This window comes from Coturnix japonica, chromosome 4, assembly GCF_001577835.2.
Source record: "Coturnix japonica isolate 7356 chromosome 4, Coturnix japonica 2.1, whole genome shotgun sequence".
Classification (NCBI taxonomy): domain Eukaryota; kingdom Metazoa; phylum Chordata; class Aves; order Galliformes; family Phasianidae; genus Coturnix; species Coturnix japonica.
Genome location: NC_029519.1, coordinates 53,404,556 through 53,418,219, shown reverse-complemented (window position 1 = coordinate 53,418,219; position 13,664 = coordinate 53,404,556). Strand labels below are relative to the sequence as shown.

At 35.7% G+C, this 13,664-nt stretch overlaps 1 long non-coding RNA gene across 2 annotated transcripts in view; it reads left to right on the top strand.

The window, feature by feature from the left end:
• LOC107313620 overlaps positions 1 to 13,664 on the top strand; it is a 118,652-nt gene that overhangs the window by 63,259 nt on the left and 41,729 nt on the right. Inside the window, exons 1-2 of one of the 2 annotated variants that reach the window (XR_001555094.2) lie at positions 5,324 to 5,413; positions 9,649 to 9,759. This is a non-coding gene — a long non-coding RNA (uncharacterized LOC107313620). Of the gene's footprint in view, positions 1 to 5,323; positions 5,414 to 9,648; positions 9,760 to 13,664 lie in introns of those variants that run through there. The other variant, XR_001555093.2, reaches the window with a different exon arrangement.

Here is a 13,664-nt window from a genome sequence, read left to right as displayed (position 1 = left end):
GTAACAAGTCTAGTCTCCTCTTATTACAGTTATTTCTTAAAGAATAAACTGGTGAATTCCTGAGAACAAAAGCTCTATAATTGTCATTGCATGTGCATAATAGATGTGAATATGACTGTACAGGAAACCTCGAAGCAGAGAAATGAGGAAGAGAATTAGGTGTTAGTTATTACATTCACCTTAAGTTCCTCCAAGGGGCTGAATCAAATGCTGAAGGAAAATCCCATGGAGCCCTGAGGCTCCATGTCATGCCTGCCCTCATTACCTTACTTCTTAGCCTCCTCTGATTCCTAGCATCCTAATTGAAAAGACACTTTGTAGTAAGAAGATGTTTTTGAATCACTTTGAAAGCCAAGCTCCTATGGTATTTTTCCCACCAATTGTTTCTCTCAGATCTTTGAGCTTATTAAACAAAATGATCTTCTGAGACTTCATGGAGTGCGGGCATAACTCAGCTGCCCCCAAGTAAGGGCAAAAATAGCACATTCTAAACACGATGTTTTGTTCAGGATTTTAATCAGTTTGGCTTCTGAGTGTTGTCTCATATTTTCCTTCCTCCTCTTTTTTCTCCTTCAATCATCACCTCTGTCTCCGTGATTAAACAAATGATGTATATTTAGTGGAGATGTTTTCTTTTTAATTTTTATACTGAGAATCTATATATTTTTATAGTGAACCTAAATGCTTTATTTATATAGAGATGGAAATATTCGCCTGTGGTAGATGTAAGGTATTTTTATAGTTGATCTGGATAGAGTCTCATTCTTGCAATTTTTATTTGATGACAGCAAGGTGGGTAAAGATAGTGCTAATTTAATTCTGCCTCTTTATTCCTCACCCCTCACTACTTCTGTTTTGCAGTGCTTAGAGAAGTGTGAGGCTGTAGTTCACTGGCAAACTGCAGATTCTCTCCTGAAGTTTGTGTCTTCCAAGACTTTGCTGAGAGTTCTTAAAAATACTTATGAGTGAGTCATTAGGAGTGGGGCAAATTTACATGCATGTCACTTGAGACAAGGGTCAGATTTAAAGGTCAAAGGGTGACGAAAAGCAAGCATTAGGAGCCCCTGAACTTTAACATGCATTACATTTCTGGACAAAAATGAATTTCTGGATATTCTTCAGCTTTTCAAATTTCTTACTTTGCTGAGAGTAGTGCACTGAAGGAACAGTCCTGAATAAGCTGATCCCACCCCTCCTACTTCATCTCCTCTTTCCTCCAAGCAGGGCCCTGTACAACAGCCTGCATCACTTTCTTTCCCATGACACCAGAGACACCTATTCTGCAATTCCATACCTGCCCCTATAGTTTAATATTTTTTAAGAAAAATGGTAGCTGGGCAAAGCTTTGGAAAAGCAACAAAAGGAACTGTCAAGCAGACACATGATAGGAAGATAAGTGTTGATTTCAGTGACTTCCATGAGAATAAATATTTTGTCAATTTAAAGCCACCTGCCTTTCCCACAGCTAGCTTTTAAAGTATTGCTTTATAAATGCAGTTGTGGAACACACAAGCAGTTTCTGATGCTTAGTGATAAATTATAACCAGTTGCATTCAGAAGAATACTTTCTTTCTTTATTAAGAAACAAAGTGGTAGTCACAACCTTTCTGCTATTGCTTTGTATGTTCCGAGATTGACCTTTAGTAAGGCATAGTAGTGATGTTTTCCACAAGTATATTTAGGAGCCTTGAGAAAGCTTATAAGTGGAAACCTCTGCAGTGCTGTTGGTGTCCTCATCTATGGATAGGTCAGTTGTGGCAGGAAGGAAATAAATGGCCTTCTCTGCTTTGCAAGACAATTCTATTTGCCAGCTTACAGGTATTTACTCATCTTAGGTTTCAAAATTTCTTTTATACCTTGGCATATCTGTTTTGGAGACAGGCAGAGTTATGTGTAGAAGGAGTCTTGGAGCACTGTCAGTCCAAAAGAAAGTGTGACTTTATTTTGAAACAGTCCTATATACATGGTGTGCAACTGCTCTGTGCTGATGTACACTGAGAAGAGAAAAGCAAAGCAAGTTTAAGTTAAATGCTTCTGAGATGGATTTTATTTATTTATTTATTTATTTATTAAATGCCTGAACCCGATATGGGAGATTAGCTGCTTTCACTGAGAATTGCAAAGGATATGAATTTTAAATGGTAGATTCCTGAAGTCTCTCAAAACAAAGCAAAAAGTCTGTTTTATTTCTCCCAAAACACAGAGCTGTCCGTTCACTGCAGTATTACTCTGTTCTGTGCATGTAATTTCACTGAACAGAATCATGTTGGGTAGAAAAGGTCTCACAGTAATTCATTTTTAAAATACAATAATTTGTAGAATTAGTAGGATTTGAATTATTTCATATTGGCTAATATTATCACTTCCTTGTCTGATTTTATTTTGTTTTATGAAATGTTTTGTTTGTTTTATATACTTGGGTTCATAAATATGTAATAAATTTAAAGTGTAAAATTATGTGGATATTAAAATACATGTTTATCATTTGCATACGTTTCGCTGCCACCAAGCCAAGAAGGTGAATAAAGTACTGAATATAATGAAGTTAAGAGAAAGAATCTGAAGAGCATATAATTACTGTGCGTTATGACAGAAAGTTCTCTTTCCTGGAACAATCCCTCTGAACAGGAATCAATGATATTTCCCCAGCCTAGGTAAGGGACTTGTTTGAGCTGAAATGAACTGTGCAATAGGGAAGAATCCTGCACTAGCAGGATGACTTAACTCTAATTATTTTATTCTGTATTTATTTTTTTTGAAATTGGATCTTGCTTACAGAAAGGTCAAAAACAACATGAGAATGTATGAGGTACCTGGAAAGATTAGTATTTAGGAGAATGCAGGAAGTGTTTGCTGTGGGTGTAAAATTGACTGCTCAGGCAAAGCTTTTAGCAAATGTTAGTAACTGTTAAATCACATAATCATTTACCTCCAGTGTCTTAGGTCAATCTGTATCCTTCCACAGAAAGATAAAAGCCAATTGATGCATGTTAGACTGGCACTGTGAGGATGTGTTGTTTTTGAGAAAACCATTAGTATTTTTTTGCATTTTAAATTCATTGGTTGGTGTTATGATACCTCATTACGGCTGGCTGCTGCAGTACAATTCCTATCATTTACTTAAAAACTCATGGGCTTTCTTCTGATACAGGTTCTGATTTTTTGGCTGTAAGGGATGACAAATGTAACAAATGTGCCCAAATCACACATATATCTCCTGACTCAGTGAGTTGAAAATTACTGCTAACTGCCTCGTTTATTTAATGAGTCTGATTGCATTCACTAGAAGCTTTCTTCATTGTTGGAAGAATAGAGTTTCTTGATCTAACAGATATTTGAGGATTTTTCTGAGTGATAGTTACTTGCTATGTGCCTATCAGATCAGAAAAATATGCTGATGTTTGCTATTATAAACCATTATATTCATAGGGATAGTATTACCACACAGCTTAGCAGGCATCACGATGCAGGCTCTGTAAGATCATCTGGGACATCTAATTCCCACTGAACTGAGGAGCAATAAGAAACAAAAAAAAAAAAAAAAAAGAAAGAAAAGCAGGATTTATCAGAGTTGCTTCTTTGTGAAAATAGTCTTTAGTAATGTAGGGTGTACTTGTACTGTGTGATCCTTTATGACTGACCAGAGCTTTGAAACAGATTTTTGCTGGAACTTGAATTTATCCAAATATAGAAAATACCAGGACTGCTACCAGATGCCAAGTAGGGTTAAAAGGAACATCAGGGTATGGAACTGAAATAACTGTGTAATCCAAGTGGATTTTTGGGTAGGCTTTAGGACCTGGTCTAATATTTTCAGTTCATTCTAGCAGACTTTGATTCATATCTGTTAGCAGGGAAGCAAGGGATGTAAATTGCCATTCTGGTATAAAGAACAGAATGGTGATGTGTTTGTTTGTTTGTTTGTTTGTTTTTTCTTTTTCCTTCCCTTCACCTCCTTGACTTAAAGTTTTGTGGCTTTTTTTAATAACCTTAATTAGGTTATTGATCTATTATATGACTGTTCTGCCATTAATCTGAACTTGCTCTCTTTGGAGCTAATGAGTGGGGAGGACCTAGAAAGAAGAGAAGCAATAAGGATCATGTTAACAAAATCCATCTTCAGAGCTGTTACAGACTTCAGTCAGAATGGAAATAAACTGGCACTCAGGATTCTAGATTGTAAGAAGCTGTAAAAATGTGCTACATCTTGTTTTCTTGGGGATGTACCATTACACTTCTAGTTGTTCTTTTTGCATGTGTAGTTTAGTAAAAACTACTGCTTTGATGGAGGTGGGGATAGCCTATGTAATTCACAAATTCTTATTTTGACTGTCTTATTTCGCCATTATTTCTCCTAAACCATGATGTTGCTTGCCAGGCTTTCAGCAAGTGTGGGGGTAATACTTAATTTCACTACATCTCTAACACATAGTTGGAAGGTATTTTTATATTCTTTTTAGTTTTTTCAAGTTGAAATGGAATAATTTGGGGTCAGGAAATAAAGCAAATGTGCAGCTTAGATTCTTATTTAGGTGGAAAATTTGCTGCTTAGAATGGTCTGAGTTGGAAGGGACCTTGAAGTCCATCTAGTTCCAACCCTTCTATCATGGGCAGGAACACCTCCCACTAGACCAGATGTCCAAAGCCCTGTCCAGCCTGGCCCTGAACACCTTCATCCACAACTTCTCTGGGCAGCTTATTTCAGTATCTCACAACCACTGAAGCCAAGAATCACTTCCTAGTGTTTAATTTAAATCTACTTTATTGTAGTTTAAAGCCCCTTGTCCTATCACTACATGCCCTTCTAAAAAGTCTCTCTCCATCTTAATTTAGGTCCTTTTAAATATTGAAAAGCTGCAATAAGGGCTCCCTAGAGCCACCTCCTTCTCTAGGAGAAATAATACCACCTCTTATTCCAGGATGCGGTTATTACTGATTTTAATACACATATAATATAACTTCAAGTCGCATCCTCAGAATATGTAGATACCTGTGATAGCTTGCAGAATAAATAATCTATTTAAATAACTTGATAATTTATTAATGTCTTCAAAGTGAGGTTGTTATGATTAAAGCCAGCACTGAACTGGGAAAACTCTGAACCTATGAAAGTGAAACAAACTTATCCTAAGCCCTAGGTTACAAAGACTTCAGTTTCTTATCCAGGGACTCTTTCTGTTTTCTTATGAAATGAAAAGGTAGATTGAAGATTAAAAACAGAAAAAGAGAGGGGAAAAAAGGACAATATATATATATTGTATATATTATATATATATTATATTGTATATATTATATACATATATTTTTATATATATATAATTTCAGGTCACCGCTTCTTAAAAATATAGTCTTTTGGGAGATTTTTCTGCCTCAAGAATAAAGCTGCACATGGCTACACCACTTACTTCATACTGTAAGTTTCTGTGTGTCTGTGTGCTATGCAAAATGGCTTTCCCATAAAAATTACAGATTTGACACTGTGTTTATGCTATAAATAAAGTCTGGTACAGAAAACAGTATTTGTCTATATTGCTACACACTGCTCTTTTTCAGTTTAAGTGACAGTATTTCTGAATATTCTGTAACAAGGTTTCTTTCTGATTTGAAGGATATGGTAAGAGAGGACACTGCTCTTTTTCAGTTTAAGTGACAGTATTTCTGAATATTCTGTAACAAGGTTTCTTTCTGATTTGAAGGATATGGTAAGAGAGGATGGAGAAGAGCAGTAAGTGATTCTAGGATTTTGAGATTGATCAGTATAGCTTTCTTGAATGCGTACAGCCTGGCTTAGGCTACCTACAGAAGTGTATGACACCTCTTAGGGTGTGCATGTTGGCCCTGCAAAACTAGTGTGTTGGTATGAGAACTGTGAGTGCCGTGATTGATAGAGACGGAAATGGTAAGAGGTGGTCTGAAAACAACAGAGGAAAAAGAAAGAGAATAAAATTAGATAATAATAAAAAAGTTAAGCAGCCAATGTGTTAATTGGAATACCTAATGATTGTACCTAACATCTAGGAGGGACATTCTGTGTAAAATATGTAGCAAAACCTTGGTGAGCAGCAATGAAGGACGATATAAAGCAGATATATAGAGCTCCATTCCTAAAAATTGTAGTAACTTTAGTCAAACACCTAGATGAATATAAAAGGAATAGAGATGATATGGCAATCTGAAGGTAAAAAGTAAAAAGTAAAATTCAGAGTTGGGGTGAAGTGTGCTTTGTGTTAAATGCTTATAATGAAATTCAGTATAGTTGGCAGCTGAGTTATGTAACAGAGTAGGGAGTAGTGAGATATCGTATATTTCAGAGTCATAAATATGTCTGAGACATGCTTAAAGTACCTTTCATAACATTTGTCTGCATTTTTTCCCTGACAAAATATTTTTCCATTTGAAGAGGTGGAAATGTTCATAAAAAAAATTAATTTCCCTCTGGAATAGAAATTTACAAGTACACAAAACCTCCATTGCTTGTGGTTGTTTCTTTTTTTTTTTTTTTTTTTTTTTTTTTTTTCTCTCCTATTTGAATATCAAACTGATAAGGAATAAAAGAAAAAAAGTGGTGATGTTTTTTTTAGGAAGAAGATAAATAAGGAACAATTATATAATTAATAATATAGTCAGTAATGTGAAAGAATATCTGAAGCCAGGAATTTCAAGTTGTGTGTTCATATATGGATACATATACTTGCATATGTGGTAATAAAATGTACTAGATTGTAGAAGCAGCAGGCTGTGCTTCTGGATTCAATTGCATTTTCTAACTGTTAAAGATAACTTGTTTATCCTGTGGCAGCAAACAGGAGCACAGGTCCTGCATCACAGTTGGACCATACTAGGTGAAATTAGGTAGAAAATTAAAAGATGATTCAAGCACTTTTCTCAAACAGCTTTTTGTTAACTTATTTATTTTTAAGCAATGATGGTTTTACGTGAGTCAGAAATATGGCTTGGTAGGCTCTGGTATCACCAGAAATAAAGCCACGTGGGCAGATTGCTGCATCCCTGTAGTCTTTGACTTAGTTGGAATGAACTTTGCACAGGTGTAAAGAATTGCAGGTCTGCCTTTGGCAGTAAGAACTAAAGGACCTGGTTTCATTAATACTGAGATTAATAATGATCTACTTCTGTATGAGTATTTAAAGGTTCTTAGAGCTTTAGAAGTGTTGTTTTGTAGGACAGATAAACTGAAGACTGTCTCACAGGAGATAGATTAGCACTCTGTATTTGGATTAGGGTAAAAATCTATTTTTAAACTTTCTGAGCTGTGAGACTCTAACAAGAAACCGTAATATGGAATACATGGAGGTGCTGTAATGAGAAGAGAGGGTGAAGTGAGCACACTGTCTTTAAAGAGGAAATGTACACTCTAATTTTTCAGTTCCCTCAGTGCTCTGCTTTAATTCAGCACCACTAAGAGTTTCTCCCAATGCAAACACTGGTTCTAGAGCAGTGTAAAAAAGCAAGATCTTTAGCAAACAGTATCACTAATTCCCTAAATGAGAAAATAAAAAGATGCAGCATCAGGAATCAATGAAGAAGTAATATTGTAAGCTGTGGCAGTGCTGGCTGACCTTAGAACTACTTAGAGAGATTGGTAGAAACTGAATAATAAGATGTGATAGGGGTTTAAGTATTTATAAACAGTAACAGCTTTTCCAAAATGAGAACACAGCACAAAGGCAGCCTCTGCCTCAAGATAACTAAATGGGAGATAAAGGTTAGCAGTAGACTAGATGCAGACAAATAGCTGATATAGGTGGTGTCCCCATGGAGACAGTCAGCAGCACAGCACAACCTGTAGGAATAAAGCAGGAGAGAACAAGCTTCTTCATGTGGCTTATCCACCCAGAAGCATACGGCAGCTCAGTGGGAACAGCAGTGGCTATTGCCACAACTGTCCTTGTACCCAGCCTGCTGCCCTTACTTGCATCTTCTACCATAATGCTGATAAAGCTTTCATAAGTCTTTCAGGTAAATATTTTAACTAATAGAGGTGGCTAATTATAATAATTTCTGAAAGTGTGTTTTCCATTCTCTGGCTGAGCTCTTAAGGGTGCCTGTAACACCTGGCATCCTCTCTTCCTGTTTGAAGAACCAGCTTGAAGGAGGCTCTTGTCCAGAAGCCCTGTGATTTGAGTGGGCTCAGTTTACAAAGATGTCTGCATGTCATGCTTTTCTGTACCCATAATTCGTAGCAGACCTATCACCCCCAATTCAGCATCTTTTCCTCTCATCTTTATGAGGTCTCCAGTCCTCTTCCCTTTATTTACTGAAAAGCTAAAGAAAAAGCCTCACTGTTCAGCAATAAAGCACGTTAGACACTTGTTATTTCTATCCACAGCAATTCAAGGACTTGGGTTTGCAAAACATGTACAGTATAAACATAGATTGCAAGTGAGGAGAAAGCATCACTTAAAAGAGGCTGTGAGATTTTTTCATGCTTGTCACTAAATGTAAGAAACTTCATGTAATTTATTAGCTTTCCTTCTCACTTCTTTTCTTCTCCTTCTGAGGAAAAACCTGTGATCTGATCATTTTTAGAAGCTAGTAGAAAGAATACTAAGAATTCCCATTAGCTGCTTTCGCACAGCCAGGAAGTCATGTATGTCAGGTGAAAATCTGAAACAAAGAGTAAGGGTTATTTCATTTTCTTAAGTTTAAAAAATATTTTTCCTTTGGTAGCTGACACATTCCAGATGAAATAAATGAGATACCCCTGGCAGTTTTGTAGTTCAGCAGGCTTGTTCCCTTCCAACTATGCTACAACACAATAGAGATACAGGACAAAGTTTCCATAGGTTATGCATTTTTCTCTGACTTCACAAAAAAAGCAAAGCTTGTGGAAGTAATGAAAGTATATGGAAATAACTGTTTAGTTCAGAGAAAGCTGATCTGGCTAATTTACTGCACCTAATTGGTTTGAATGTAGGAGGGGAAATGGTTAAACAAATCAGATATTTGGTCAGCAGCACGTTGCTTTTGTCAACTGTGATACCCAGGTGCAGGTTCCCATTTCCAGACTCCTGGCCATTATAGGCTGAGTCACCAGAGTGCTGAGAACTACAGTCTGCAGGCATCAGAGTGACAGCTGCAATGCTCCCCAAACTGTCCTGCCAGCCAATGCATGGAACTGCCTAGACACTTCCATGAAAGGAAATATTTTCCATCTGTTTCCTTAAACAGTTGCACTGAAGCACCTAATCTGGTAGTTAGAAGAAATGAAACATAGAGGGAACTATATTGAAATCAAGAAGAAACTGACATTCCTGCAGATAAGCTCTAGTTATGTAAAATCTTAGATTATTCATATTTCATTTTCTCAGGAACAGAGCAGTAGGAAAGTCTATACTGGAAAGAATGGTAATGAAACAGGGAAAAAATGCCATACAGAGGCTTCAATTTGAATTGCATTTCATTCCTCTAGTTGTTTTATTTATCTAATTATTTTATCATTCAAGAGATGTAAGTCTCATAAACGAGAATCCTGAAAGAAATGACTCATGTATTCTAGCATGCGCTGACTCTCAAATTTTCTTTCTTTAAGAAAAGAAGATTTGTTAAAAAGCAAACAACAAACAAGTTGAATTGCATTTGCCAATTAAGTTTTTCATCATTGACATCATTAACTTCATTTTTTGATAGGTGATACTCCTGATGGAGGAAGATGGGGATGGCACTGGATTCCATGACAGAAGGAAAGAAAGCAGGAAGTAACTCCCCAGTTTGCTTGATTTTTACCTGATGATTTACAAGGTATGTAAATGAGGAGACAGCCACAGAAGGTACTTTTAATGGCATCTTAATGCATCATGGAATTTACGACAGGGCATGAATAGCTTGTGCACTCAACTGTTGGAAGCAGATGCTGCCATAATTCTACTTAATACTCAGTAGCAAAGTAAAGCATATTGTTTTTTGTAGAAATGTTTATGAAACATTAATAAGAATAACATGCACCATTCAATGCTGGCCATATAATGTGAAATCTTTTTATAAATATTGATAAGGGTGACATTAGGGTTCACTGCATAAATTGATTTCAAGTAGCACTTCTGAGATTCTCTGTCATTTCTTCCCATCTTAGTCCTGCTGGGATCCTTAAAAGAGGTAGAATAGAGAGGAATCAGTATTATATGTATCTAACATAAGGGCAGCTTTCAGACAGAGAGACTTTAAGCTGCTTTGGCAATAGCACAGGATGTTTTGTAGTCTGAAACCAGGACTTTTCACCTATTTTTTACTACTGACTTTAGAGGAGTTATTGAACTTCATTATATCTTGTGCCTCACATCTATCTATCCAATGTATGTGTATAAATTCTAGATTTCTTTGTGTTGACCTGTGGTTTCCATGAAATAAACTTTGGAAAATTTGTGGTTTTCTATGGGTAGCTGAACTGTCCAAGTTAGTTTTTTTCACTATTACTGGTTATGGGATTTTCAAGTGTTGTTTGTCTGCAAGTAAGCTTTTGTCACTTTCTCTGTATAAATTTGATTTACTGATTGCAAAAATTATATAGTCTGTCTTTCTCTTTTAAGTAGTGTGAATCAGCCTTTGAACCCACACATCTCCACATCTCTGACATTATTAGCAATGGTACTTGACTGACAATAAAATATTTTGCTACCTTGTTCTGGTTGAAATAGGAGATTCAAGCTGTGAAACTTTTCTCCCCAATTTTTTTCTCTTTCTCTCTTTCAAAATCTGACTTAATTGCTAAATATCCTTCAGTTTTTAGGGTCTCATTATGAGATCTGAAATGATCAGAAAAAAAGTGAGAAAGATCTGATAGGATTGGGGGTATCTTTATTTTTCATATACAGAATTAACTCTTGGAGAAACTATGCACTAAATCTTCTTGACGAAGACTGCAAACGATTCAGTAAAGTTGGTTGTAGAGAAGGTGATTTTTATTATATTGATGAGCTTCAAATCAACCATGATAAAATATCTGTGAGGTTTGAATGAACACCTTAATACAAAGCCTTCAGAAGACATCTCTGGATGCTTTAAGTATTTGGGAAAGATGAAATGTCTAGTGGAGCTTGTTGCACAACAACCTGCCAGTATCTATTCTAAAAATGGCAAATTGTGATTATTTGAACTGTTTGAAAAATGACTTTTTATCTCCTTGGAAAACTCTGAATTTCTGGCAAAGAACCAAACTCTATTTTTTTGCTATAAATTTTTAATATTTGTATCTGGGATTGCTGTCATCGTATCTCAGAGAAGTATTACACTAGTGGCTCATTTGTCCACCTATACTGTTAATGCATTCCCAGCCAATTTATATGGTCCAGATGACATCACTGTCTTGTTTAAACATCTAGCACCCATCAAAGAATTAAAGTATGGTAGTTATTTATTTCTAACTGCAGTAAAATGCTCCAATTATGTATCTGAATCAAAATAGATATTTACCAGGTATAGTTTTGATGGAAAAATTTGTAAAGTAGTCACAAATTTAATTGAACTGACAGTTCACGGTGAAATAGTTTTATTTTGTGAAAAAGCACTGTGTGCCATGGCGCTCACAACATTGCTGCTAAGCTGCTAGTTGGAGTGGGGGGAAGGATCAGTTAGCATTTAGTAAATGATAATTCTGTGTGAAAAATTGACCCAGAAAGGAAATGCAACCCAGGTTTTCTTTCAGGGTGGAGCTGGAGCTACTAATATGCAGGGTATTTTCTTCTCTGCTTAATTCAGTGGAAAGGCTGCTATTAAGAGTCCTAACTCTTGCATGATAAAAATAGTGTTTCTGACAGAGAATGAAATTTCTAACTTAGTGCTCTCTAAAGCCTTTAAAAATTAAAATGAAGTACAATTCAAATACATACGAAGGAAATTTTAAATAAAAAAGGGGACAGAGTCATGGTTTGTACACTTTGATAAGTATTTAAGCATTAGTTGCTTCACTGTTTCCTAGGAAAAAAAGGAAAAAAAAACCCAAAAAATGTAAGTATATAAGTTATTATTTAGTACTGGAAAAAGATTTGAGAAATAATCAAAGAGACCTAATGTATTTTATGTATTTCCTGTATTTGACTAGTAAGGATCTTATTCTCTGATGTCATGAAGCTTGGCTTTGGTATGAGACTCTTTTGAAAAATTTGTTTTCTTTGACTAAATCTGGAATTCCTTTTTCTTCCCTTTTTTTTATTTTTTCCCCTCTTTTTCTGCTAGGAGGGACAGGGGAAGAGGGGAAGACAATGTGTTTATTTTGTGTATTGTAACTGTAATAATATGAGAGCTCTATTAAATTTAATTAAACAGGTTTAATGACCAAAATGTTAATGCCTTTCCAGTTTATTATTATTAAGTTCAAGCCTTAATGTGATTATTTTTACTAATTAATTCAGTCTTCAGTCTGCAAATTATCTTGATTGCAGGGTCCCCCCCCCCCCCTAAAATCTGTGGACCTTATACCGAGTTTCATTAATGTAATCAGGATTTGAGTCATCTCCACAGAAAGAGTTTGAATGATCCAGTGAGGAGAAGAACATTATATAAGTTCTGTCTTGGAGAGCATGCACTTTGTGGTGTTTGTATGTAATAAGAGAAATTCAATTACTTGGCAATGTAGTGAGTTTAACATTTGGCAGAATTTAAAACAAAGAAGCTCAAAATTATAAGAAAGGAATAATAAGGCCCAAAGCAAAATTCACTCTCAAACAATTATTGTTTTCATTAACTCTTACTAAATTCTGCAAATTGTATTAACATGATGATATGGTAAGGCAGGATATACCTGCTAAGAAAATCAACAAATTCTTGCTTCTAGGTAGCCTATCATAATCTGTGCTATTTTTTCAATTAAATCCTTAAAGAAATAAGAAAAAAATGAAAGTAAAAGAATCATAATTAAATACATAATGATGATTATGTACGTAAAAGGACCATAAGGTATTATTGAAAGATTTCCAGACTCTCTCTGCAACACGGTAAGTCCCTTGTTTCTATTTAACTTCCCTGGTTATAGTAAAGGGTGGGATGAATGTCTTGCTTCTGTAGGCATTTGGAAAATGGGGATTCATAATTGCTGAGAGTCCCAAGAGACTGAAGCAATGAATGAGAGAAGTTTTTAGGGTGTTCTGTCACACTCTTTACAGCTGTCCAAAGACTAGTGGAGGAGGGTAACACTGAGCCAGGAAGCTCTGGGCTGAGAAAAGTATCACAACATTTGCAATCCTAAAGGACAGACCATCCTTCAGGTAGGAACATAGACAAAATGCAGCAGGGATGGGAACTGCCATTATCTTTGATGTCTCTGAGCTGGTTTTGGTAGTACTGAGGTTCTAGCACTGTATTTTTTTTCTTACATCTGTTAAATTTATTTGTTATTGATGCATATTATAGATGTGGGTAGCAACTATTTCAAACACTTTCTGTTCACTGGGTATGTGCTTTGTATGCACTGGCTTGTTTGAAAGCTCACAATTAAAATCATACTGCAGTAGTGTCTGATGCTATCAAAATCTTTCACAGAAAGAAACATAATAGCTAGTAATGGCTATTATCCCAGTTTGATTTTCAGATAAGCATTTAAGTGTTTGGAAGACTATCTAACATTAGACTAGATTTAGGGAAACTTTACTTGATCAGCAAACATGCCTTTCAAATAGTTCTGGAAACCAGAAAATACATCTTATAATATTACC